Source organism: Gopherus flavomarginatus, chromosome 1, assembly GCF_025201925.1.
Source record: "Gopherus flavomarginatus isolate rGopFla2 chromosome 1, rGopFla2.mat.asm, whole genome shotgun sequence".
In the NCBI taxonomy this organism is placed as follows: Eukaryota; Metazoa; Chordata; order Testudines; family Testudinidae; genus Gopherus; species Gopherus flavomarginatus.
Window position 1 is genome coordinate 334,407,082 of NC_066617.1, and position 8,879 is coordinate 334,415,960.

Here is an 8,879-nt window from a genome sequence, read left to right on the forward strand (position 1 = left end):
CCATCTGTCTATGCTAGTAGAAGTAGTGTAACAAAAGGCATATGACAACTCCTATGGTGGAAGCTAGCATCTCAACCAAAAATGAGTCCAGTACTTCTCTGCTAGATTTTGTTAGCCTTGAGGTACATGGGTTGAGGTGAAAGGTCAACATTCCCTCTAACTCATCAAGAGGAACTGGCCAGAGAAGACACTATTTTTGTCAGACGCAGACATAGGTTCGCCATTGGAAAATTCTTCAGTTTGGGATTTGGGTGATGCTATCGTAGAATAAAAGTTTTCACCAAATCAAAGTTTCAAAATATTATCTCACCATCAGTGAGATTGTGTGTGACCTATTGCTGGTGCTTCCAACCCTTGCGCCTCATCAATCACAGTTCATATGTGAACTAAAGTGATCTGGGAGGATGGCATAGGAGAACAGGTATTTCAGAACCACCATACTGACAACCAATTTTGGCCTCTGTTAACATGTTGAAAAGGCTAATGGAGTTTAGGCAGCCTCTGATTTCTGTCTACCTAAGACAGGGGTAGGCAACCTATGGCACGCATGCCGCCTTCAGCACTTGAGCTGATTTTCAGTGGCACTCACACTGCCCAAGTCCTGGCCACTGGTCCGGGGGGCTCTGCATTTTAATTTAATTTTAAATTAAGCTTCTTAAACATTTTAAAAACCTTATTTACTTTACATACAACAATAGTTTAGTTATATATTATAGACTTATAGAAAGAGACCTCCTAAAAACGTTAAAATGTATTACTGGCATGCGAAACCTTAAATTAGAGTGAATAAATGAAGACACCACTTCTGAAAGGTTGCTAGGCCAATGGGGGCTGCAGGAAGCAGTGGCCAGCACATCCCTTGGCCCATGATGCTTTCCGCAGCCCCCATTGGCTTGGAATGGCGAACCATGGCCAGTGGGAGCTGCGATCAGCCCGACCCTGCAGATGCTGCAGGTAAACAAACCAAACCGGCCCACCAGCGGATTTCCCTGGTGGGCCACGTGCCAAAGGTTGCCGATCCCTGCTCTACAGCAAAGAATTCCGGGAAGAATGAAGCAGTATGTACAAGTATTTCACAAGGTGGGAGTTGTGGAAAGAGTAGGTGTGCTAGGTAAGGACTGTGGAAAGATCAACATAGATACCTGGCCAGAGAAAGGAAAGCGTAGATTCTGATACTGTTTGTGAGGGGATCCTGGAGAGAGTGAAGAACCTTGGGATCAAATAGAAGAGGCAACATTGGCCAAGAAGATATACAGGGTTTGGGAACTGGTACTTATTTGAGGCCCAAGAGTGGCACTTTAGGAAGATGCTTCCTTCCACAACCCAATACTGAGAATTTTAAAGTGTTTTTGTTTGTTTTGAGCTGTCTTGTGAAAGAGCCAATGGCTCAGTATGGAATACTATACAAAGGAAGTGCTTGTTTAAAATGTTTTTTTTATTTTGCATTTTTGTTACTCTAGAAAGGTTGGTCTTCTCTTTAAGAATCAATTATTCTTAGTTAATGAAAGCGATTGAGGATGGGGTGAGGAGGTCTGAGAGACTGTCTCACTTTTTGCTTGATTCTCCCACAGTATTCTGTTTATATGCTACTTTTAATACGCAACTTATAGAAACAGAAAACAAATGCCAATTCTTGGAAAATATATAATATAGCCAGAATGGCTGGTGCAAATCCTGGGTTTCTCACTCCAGATCTATAGTAAAAGCAATGTATTTACATGAAATAATTAGAATGACTGTAGATGGGAAGCATCTTAAGCATGACTAGTCAATAAAGTTTTCCAAGGCTAAACATCTTCCATTATTCTTTTACAAATGACACTGAAAACCCTTATTGTACCTTGAACCTCATAAATGGGTACAGAACTAAGTGTCTGTATAATTGTCTACTTTCTCCTAATGATGGACAATGGCAAGGTGTCCATATGCTGCTTTTTCTAGCTCTATCAGCAACTTTAGTTACCAATGACTATAAGTTACTGTTCACTTGCAAGATCTTCAAGTTTCAGGGCACTTGGTCAGGTAACAATACCTTTTGACAGTTTGCTTATGTTCTGTCTTGTCTATCTGGACTGTAAACTGTCTGGGATAAGGACTATGTTTTATGTGTTTGTATAATGTGTATATAAACCTTGATCCTGACTGGGGTCTTTAAGTGCTACCACAATACAAGTATTAAGATATAGCAAGTGAATATTCAACACCGAAGTTATCTCAGAGTGCCTTAAATACTGTTTTGTGGAACAGTGTTGAAGATAATCTATGAGCCATTTGCTTTATCTAAGCCCCTAAACCTGCAACTGGCTCTATGTACATTGACTCCTGTGCCCATATGGCACAGTAATCAAATATTTTAAAACTGGTGGCACAGCTCTCAGTTAAAGTATCCACACCTTTAGAATTTGGTCCTTTGGTAAGTCCACCAGCATCTGGATGTATTAATGTTTAGGGCCCTATCATAACCTTAGTCCCAGATTTGGACCTTAGCGTCCAAAATATGGGGGTTAGCATGAAAACCTCCAAGCTTAGTTACCAGCTTGGACCTGGTACCTGCTGCCACCACCCAAAAAATTAGAGTGTTTTGGGGCACTCTGGTCCCCCTGAAAAACCTTCCCTGGGGACCCCAACACCCAAATCCCTTGAGTCTCACAACAAAGGGAAATAATCCTTTTTCCCTTCCCCTCTCCAGGTGCTCCTGGAGAGATACACAGACACAAGCTCTGTGAAACTACACAGAGTGACTCCCCCTCTCCGTTCCCAATCCTGGAACAAAAAGTACTTTCCTATTCCCCCAGAGGGAATGCAAAATCAGGCTAGCAAATCCAACACACAGATCTCCCCAATTTCTTCCTCCCACCAATTCCCTGGTGAGTACAGACTCAATTTCCCTGAAGCAAAGAAAAACTCCAACCGGTCTTAAAAGAAAGCTTTATATAAAAAGAAAGAAAAATACATACAAATGGGCTCTCTGTATTAAGATGATACAATACAGGGTCAATTGCTTAAAAGAATATTGAATAAACAGCCTTATTCAAAAAGAATACAAATCAAAGCACTCCAGCACTTATATTCATGCAAATACCCAAAGAAAAGAAACCATATAACTTACTATCTGATCTCTTTGTCCTTACACTTAGAAACAGAAGACTAGAAAGTAGAAACTACTTCTCCAAAGCTCAGAGAAAGCAGGCAGACAGACAAAAGACTTAGACACTAAATTCCCTCCACCCAAAGTTGAAAAAATCCGGTTTCCTGATTGGTCCTCTGGTCAGGTGCTTCAGGTGAAAGAGACATTAACCCTTAGCTATCTGTTTATGACAGGCCCAATGCAAGGTCTGTTTATTTTGATCACAATTTGATTAACACAAGGGTCGGCAACCTTTCAGAAGCGGTGTGCCGAGTCTTCATTTATTCACTCTAGTTTAAGGTTCTGCGTGCCAGCAACACATCTGAATGTTTTTAGAAGGTCTCTTTCTATAGGTCTATAATATATAACTAAACTATTGTTGTAAATAAAGTTTTTAAAATGTGTAAGAAGCTTCATTTAAATTTAAATTAAAATGCAGAGCCACCCATACCGATGGCCAGGACCCAGGCAGTGTGAGAGCACTGAAAATCAGCTCGCGTGCTGCTTTTGGCATGCGTGCCATAGGTTGCCTACCCCTGGATTAACAAAAGAACTACAATATCAGAGCAGAGCAGTAACAGTTCTAATCCAGTACTGTGTCTCCAACAGTAGGCAGTCAGTACCAGATGTTTCAAAGAAAGAGGCAAAAATCCTCATAACGGACAGCAATGGAACAACCTGACTACAAGGGAAGCTCCTTCCTACCTCCAGGTAGTCAGTGGTTGACATACTTGTTTTATCCTATAAATGTAACTGTGGGAGTCTTCATTAACTTGCACATGAAACCAGAAGCAATTCAGAGACTATCACAGAGACCCTGTACTTAAGCCTTTCACCTAGTAAACTAAATGTAGCTTTCAGGACCTCCAGGTAGTCTTTATTTTGCAGTTGTCTTAATAACAGATGGAAACACTTAGCTAGCTGCCCTGGCAATAGGCACTCTGGAAATAAATAAGTTTAGGAAAGTTTCTAGAACAGGGGTTCCCAAAATTGGTTCGTGGCTTGTTTAAGGTAAGCTCCTGGCAGGTCACAAGACACTTTGTTAACCTGAGCGTCTGCAGGTAAAGCTGCTGGCAGCTCCCAGTGGCCATGGTTCGCCACACTTAGGTGAACAAAGCATCACACGGCCGCCAGGGGCTTACTCTGAATAAGCCATGAACCAAGTTTGAGAACCCGTGCTCTAGAATTCTTCATTTTCTTTAACGATATCCATCCAATAACTCATCCTAGCCATGTCCCAAATGTGGCACAGAAAAGTGAGAGAGACAACATAATAGTTTCAAAAAGGGGAGAAAAAGTTAAATAACGTTGCAAATAACAGCATTAAATTCCCTAAATTTACTACCATTTCTCTGAGTAACCATTATCCCTCTCCCATTCCCACTTGTACATATCAAAGATTTTTTTAATGGCTAAAATATACTTAAAGAGATATGAATAATAGGAACGCTATAATCTAGAAGACAAAGGCCTAATGAGATCCAATGGCTAGACCATTGGAATAACTATCACTAGAAGTCTTCAGATAAAGATTGGATATGTTTCTAAAAAGATGAAATTCTAGCTCAACAAGAAGTTATTGGCCTGATCGAAGAATTACTGGGTGAAGTTCTATGATCTATGTAATGCAGGAAGTTAAACTAGAACCCAAATCCCTTTTAGCCTAAATCTATGAATTGCTGGGCTGTTTACAGGCAAGCTATGTTGGCTAAAAAAGATCTTACCCAAACCAAATTTGTAGTCTGATTTTTTTATTTTTATTTTTAAATTCATTTTCATTGCCTTTGCATTGCTTGTCTTTATTTCATTGTTGGGGATATTTTCAACTGGGAGCAGGGACTACCAGAAATCTCACAAAAAAAAGCTTAGTCTCATGAGATTTCCAACTCAAGTTTATGTAACTGAGAGAGTTACAGTCTGAATAAACAAAACGTTTTGGGTGCGCATCAGAACCAAACTGAACCTCTAACACTTTCAAGGTTAACCAGTATCAAAAATCTAGTCCTCCTTGAGCAGCAAAGAGAGTCTCTGGAATATCACTGCTTGATATTTTTAAAGCACTGATCCATCCAGTAAAGTTAGTAATTAAATCATTCCAACAGATTAATACTCAGTCCAACATTCTGAGACTCTGTCTGTGCATAAACACCAGTCTCCACAAACAGATGAGCAAAGTCCTGGATAATACCTATGCTCAATTAGTTTTTTGATTCTCCAACTTTTACACCCTAGGAAAAGGCCATCTGATTTTTTTTTTTTTTAAATCAAGATGTGTGGTATTTTTCTAAACTCACAAGCAATCTGAATACAGGAGACTGATAGCATACTGGGATAATGCATGCCAAATTATGAAACTTCCATGTGACCGATGTTCTTTAAGCCTAATTTAAGAAGTGATTCCACTACCCTACATAACTAAAGCACCTGTAAAGTTACTGAATGTTGACATAGCAAGCTGGTAATAAAATAGCATTGCTTTCCAGTAGCCATTCACTACTATCCACTTCAAGGAATACTTCACCAAGTACATCTAGAGAAATGCACTCTTGCATTGCAGCTACATATACTAAATACAGTAAGTATTAACTAATGTTCCAGTAAACTGAATGGACCCTGGTTGAGAACCACTGATACAGACAATCCCTGCCAGTAAACGTTTAACAGATATATTGGAAAGGGAGCAACATGTTACCTTGAAAACCCAGAGGTACATGAATGGCTTAGTTTCTTTCTAGATCAGAAGGCGGTGTTAAACTTCTAAACACTCCTCTTCAGAATATGCGGTCAAAGTTGACATTAGTGACCTTTGCTGGCCACTAAATGTGAGGCACTACTCAGAGCTGTGGTTTTTTTCCCCCGCTCAAACTAACAATCAGGAGTTATCTGGAACAAAATATTATTGGACTGTACCAAAATTATTTGTATAGAAGCGTTCAAAGGTCTCAAATAGGAGTTGAGCTCCATTTTGCTAGGTGCTGTACAAACACAGCATAAAACAGGCCCCTATCCCAAAGAGTTCACAGTCTAGAACCTAAATCCTACAAACATTGTTGCATATGCATAAAATTTCTCACAGGTGTTTGCAAAATTAAGTCTAAATCAAGACAACAGAAGGTGCAAACAATTTTCTAAAAACAAAAAAAAACCCCACACTTGAGTCTGAAAAATTTTCAGCAAGCGTTACAAACAACATCTATAACTGGCCAAAAAAAATTATATTTGTTTAGTGTACGTAATAGCATTTTTGGTATAGTGGATTTCCTTGTTTTCCCTATTTGTGACATTTTCACCTAGCAATGTGGGAATGAATTATTTTGTCTGTTAAATACTGAGAAGTATATTCAAAACCATAATAACCAGCAAAGAGGGAACTCTAGGGCAAGTTCTGCACATGAAACTACTTTTAAACTCTTCCTTAAATTGGCTATATAGTAAGTTAAACATGCCCCTTAATATAACTGTTTCTATGACCTCTGAACACAGAGGTACAGAAACAGTTTTAAAGAATTATCTGAATAGTAAAGATTAATTATTGGCTACACAAAGTCAACTACTCTTGACTTTAAATAAATATTTCCACTATGGTACACCTAAGAAAGTGAAGCAGTTTAAACTGAGTACTTGAAAGGAACTGATCAAACACCACTATGCATGGGAGTCAAAAGGCTTCTTCCCATGTCACAAGAGGTTAGGGTGACCAGATGTCCCGATTTGATAGGGACAGTCCCGATTTCGCAGTCTTTTTCTTATATAGGCTCCTATTACTCCCCACCCCCTGTCCCCAGTTTTCACAGTTGTGATCTAATACCTCTTGCAAGGTAACCAGACAGCAAGCTAGGATAAAGAAAATTGAAACGTTATGGTCTCAGAGTCTTTCCAATCCTAAAATGCAATCCTTTCCTAAAGAACACAGCACAGCTCTGGCCAGCCCTTGGATTACACATGCTATCTTCATAAATATGAACAAGAGTAGAGATAACTAACAAAAGCGAGGATTAAAGTTAAACTATGTTATTTTGGGGGAGGAAGAGACTGGATTTGGGATGTCTCTGGAGAAGACTTCGAGGACGCTTGTTTTTGGAGTGGTGTTGTGGCCCTGTGGGTCCCAGAACATTAGAGAGACAAGGTAGGCGAGATAATATATTTTACTGGACCAGCTTCTGAAGAGGTCTGTATAACTCGAAAGCGTCTCTTTCACCAACAGAAGCTGGTCCAATAAAAGACATTACTTCCTCCGCCTTGTCTCTGGAGTGGCTGGCTGGACTGAAAGAGGCATTTGGGGGACTGAGGCAGGAGGGTGTGTTGGGGAAAGGGTCGAATTGGAGCGGGCGCTTGGTGGGACGCAGGGAGAAGGGATGGGAGGCTGGAGGGGCTGCCTGGGGAGAGCGGATGGAGGAGGGACCGGGCTGCTCGTGGGGGCAGGGGGCGGCTCCGCGTCTGCGGGGCTCGGCAGGTACCGGCTCTCCTACCTACCTCGCATGAAACCACGGAGCGTCCGCCTCGCCTCACAGCGGCAGCCGCCCGGCATCCAGCGCGGCCGCTCGGCGCGCCGCTAGCCCGGTGATCTCACCAACGCGACCTCGAGGAGCCAGCAGCAGCCAAGGCCTGGAAACAAAGCGGGCAGCAGCCCCGGGGCCACCTTTAGTCACACGCCGACCCGGCCCGGCCCGGCCCGCTGCCTCCGTCTCCAGACTCTGCAGCGCGGAGCGGAAACTCTCCGGCCGCCGCCATGGCCACAGGATACGCCCGGGAGGCGCCCACTCTGCGCCACTGTTACCACGGCCCCGCTCCCTGGCCCCGGTCCTGGCTGCGCCCCCCACCTGCCCCCGTCCCCTTTGTGCCCCCCGAACTCCCTGGCCTAGCTACACCCCCCAGCCTCTCCTGCCCCGGATACCCCGCTCCCCAGCTCTCCGCCCCGGCCACACCCCCACGTCCCCCTAGACCCCCGCCCCCAGCTCCTGCCCGGCCGGGCTACAACCCCAACTCTTGCTCCCACTCCAGCGCCCTGCCCCGCCCACGCCCCCCAGATCCTCCTAACTCCTCCTGCCCTTGCTGTGCCCCAGTTCCCGCGGCCCCGGCTACGCCCCCCTCCCGTCAGCTCTCTGACCCCTGGGTCCCAGTCCGGGCTACACGCTCCCTGCGCCCCCCGCTCCTACCCCCGTCTGCTCCGTTACGCGGGACTCTGCCCCGGGAACGATCGGGATCCCTCCCGCTCCGTCCCACCGCTGCCCAACGGAACGAATCTGTTGCTCCACAACCTGCCCGCAGGCTCCTTGCAGCAGCATGTCCCGAGCCGCAGCCGCCTCGGGGCCCCTTGGCTCGGCTCACTGCGATGCTGGCTGGGGGAGCCGACTTCACGTTAGCCTGGGGCGAGACGCCTGCTTCTCCCCTAGCATCGCTGGGGCTGCTGCATTTTACTTCCTCCTCCCCTGTTCCTGGCAGGAGCTGCTTGGGAGACAGACGCGCTGAAAGGGGACGCCTGTGCTTAGTGCCTCTCCTCTGGCAGCACCAAGCAAGCCACCGCCTCCTCCTGCTGGAGGGAGGCTGGGTTGGAAACCAGCACCTGCTGCTGGAGATCTCTAAAAATTGAAATTGGAAACCGAGGGGAGACGGGAGGAGCCCTCAGGGATCGTCCTAGGGAGGTGCTGCTCCCCTCCCTGCCCTGGAGCTCTCTCGCCTGATGAAAGAGAGAGAGAGAGAATGGGTTTTCTGCTGAAATCTTAACTTCTTGTATAGATAACTAGTAACAGTC

General features: G+C 44.4%; 1 protein-coding gene across 1 annotated transcript in view; it reads right to left on the reverse strand.

Annotated features, from left to right (window-relative positions):
- The window catches only part of ZC3H12C (zinc finger CCCH-type containing 12C), a 59,086-nt gene extending 50,497 nt beyond the window's left edge, over positions 1-8,589 (reverse strand). Inside the window, exons 1-2 of the mRNA XM_050927880.1 lie at positions 8,386-8,589; positions 7,601-7,732 (exon numbers count right to left, since the gene is read on the reverse strand). The gene's annotated coding sequence lies outside the window, so the exon portion shown is untranslated. The remainder of the gene's footprint in view (positions 1-7,600; positions 7,733-8,385) is intronic.
- Between the last annotated feature and the right edge of the window lie 290 nt (positions 8,590-8,879).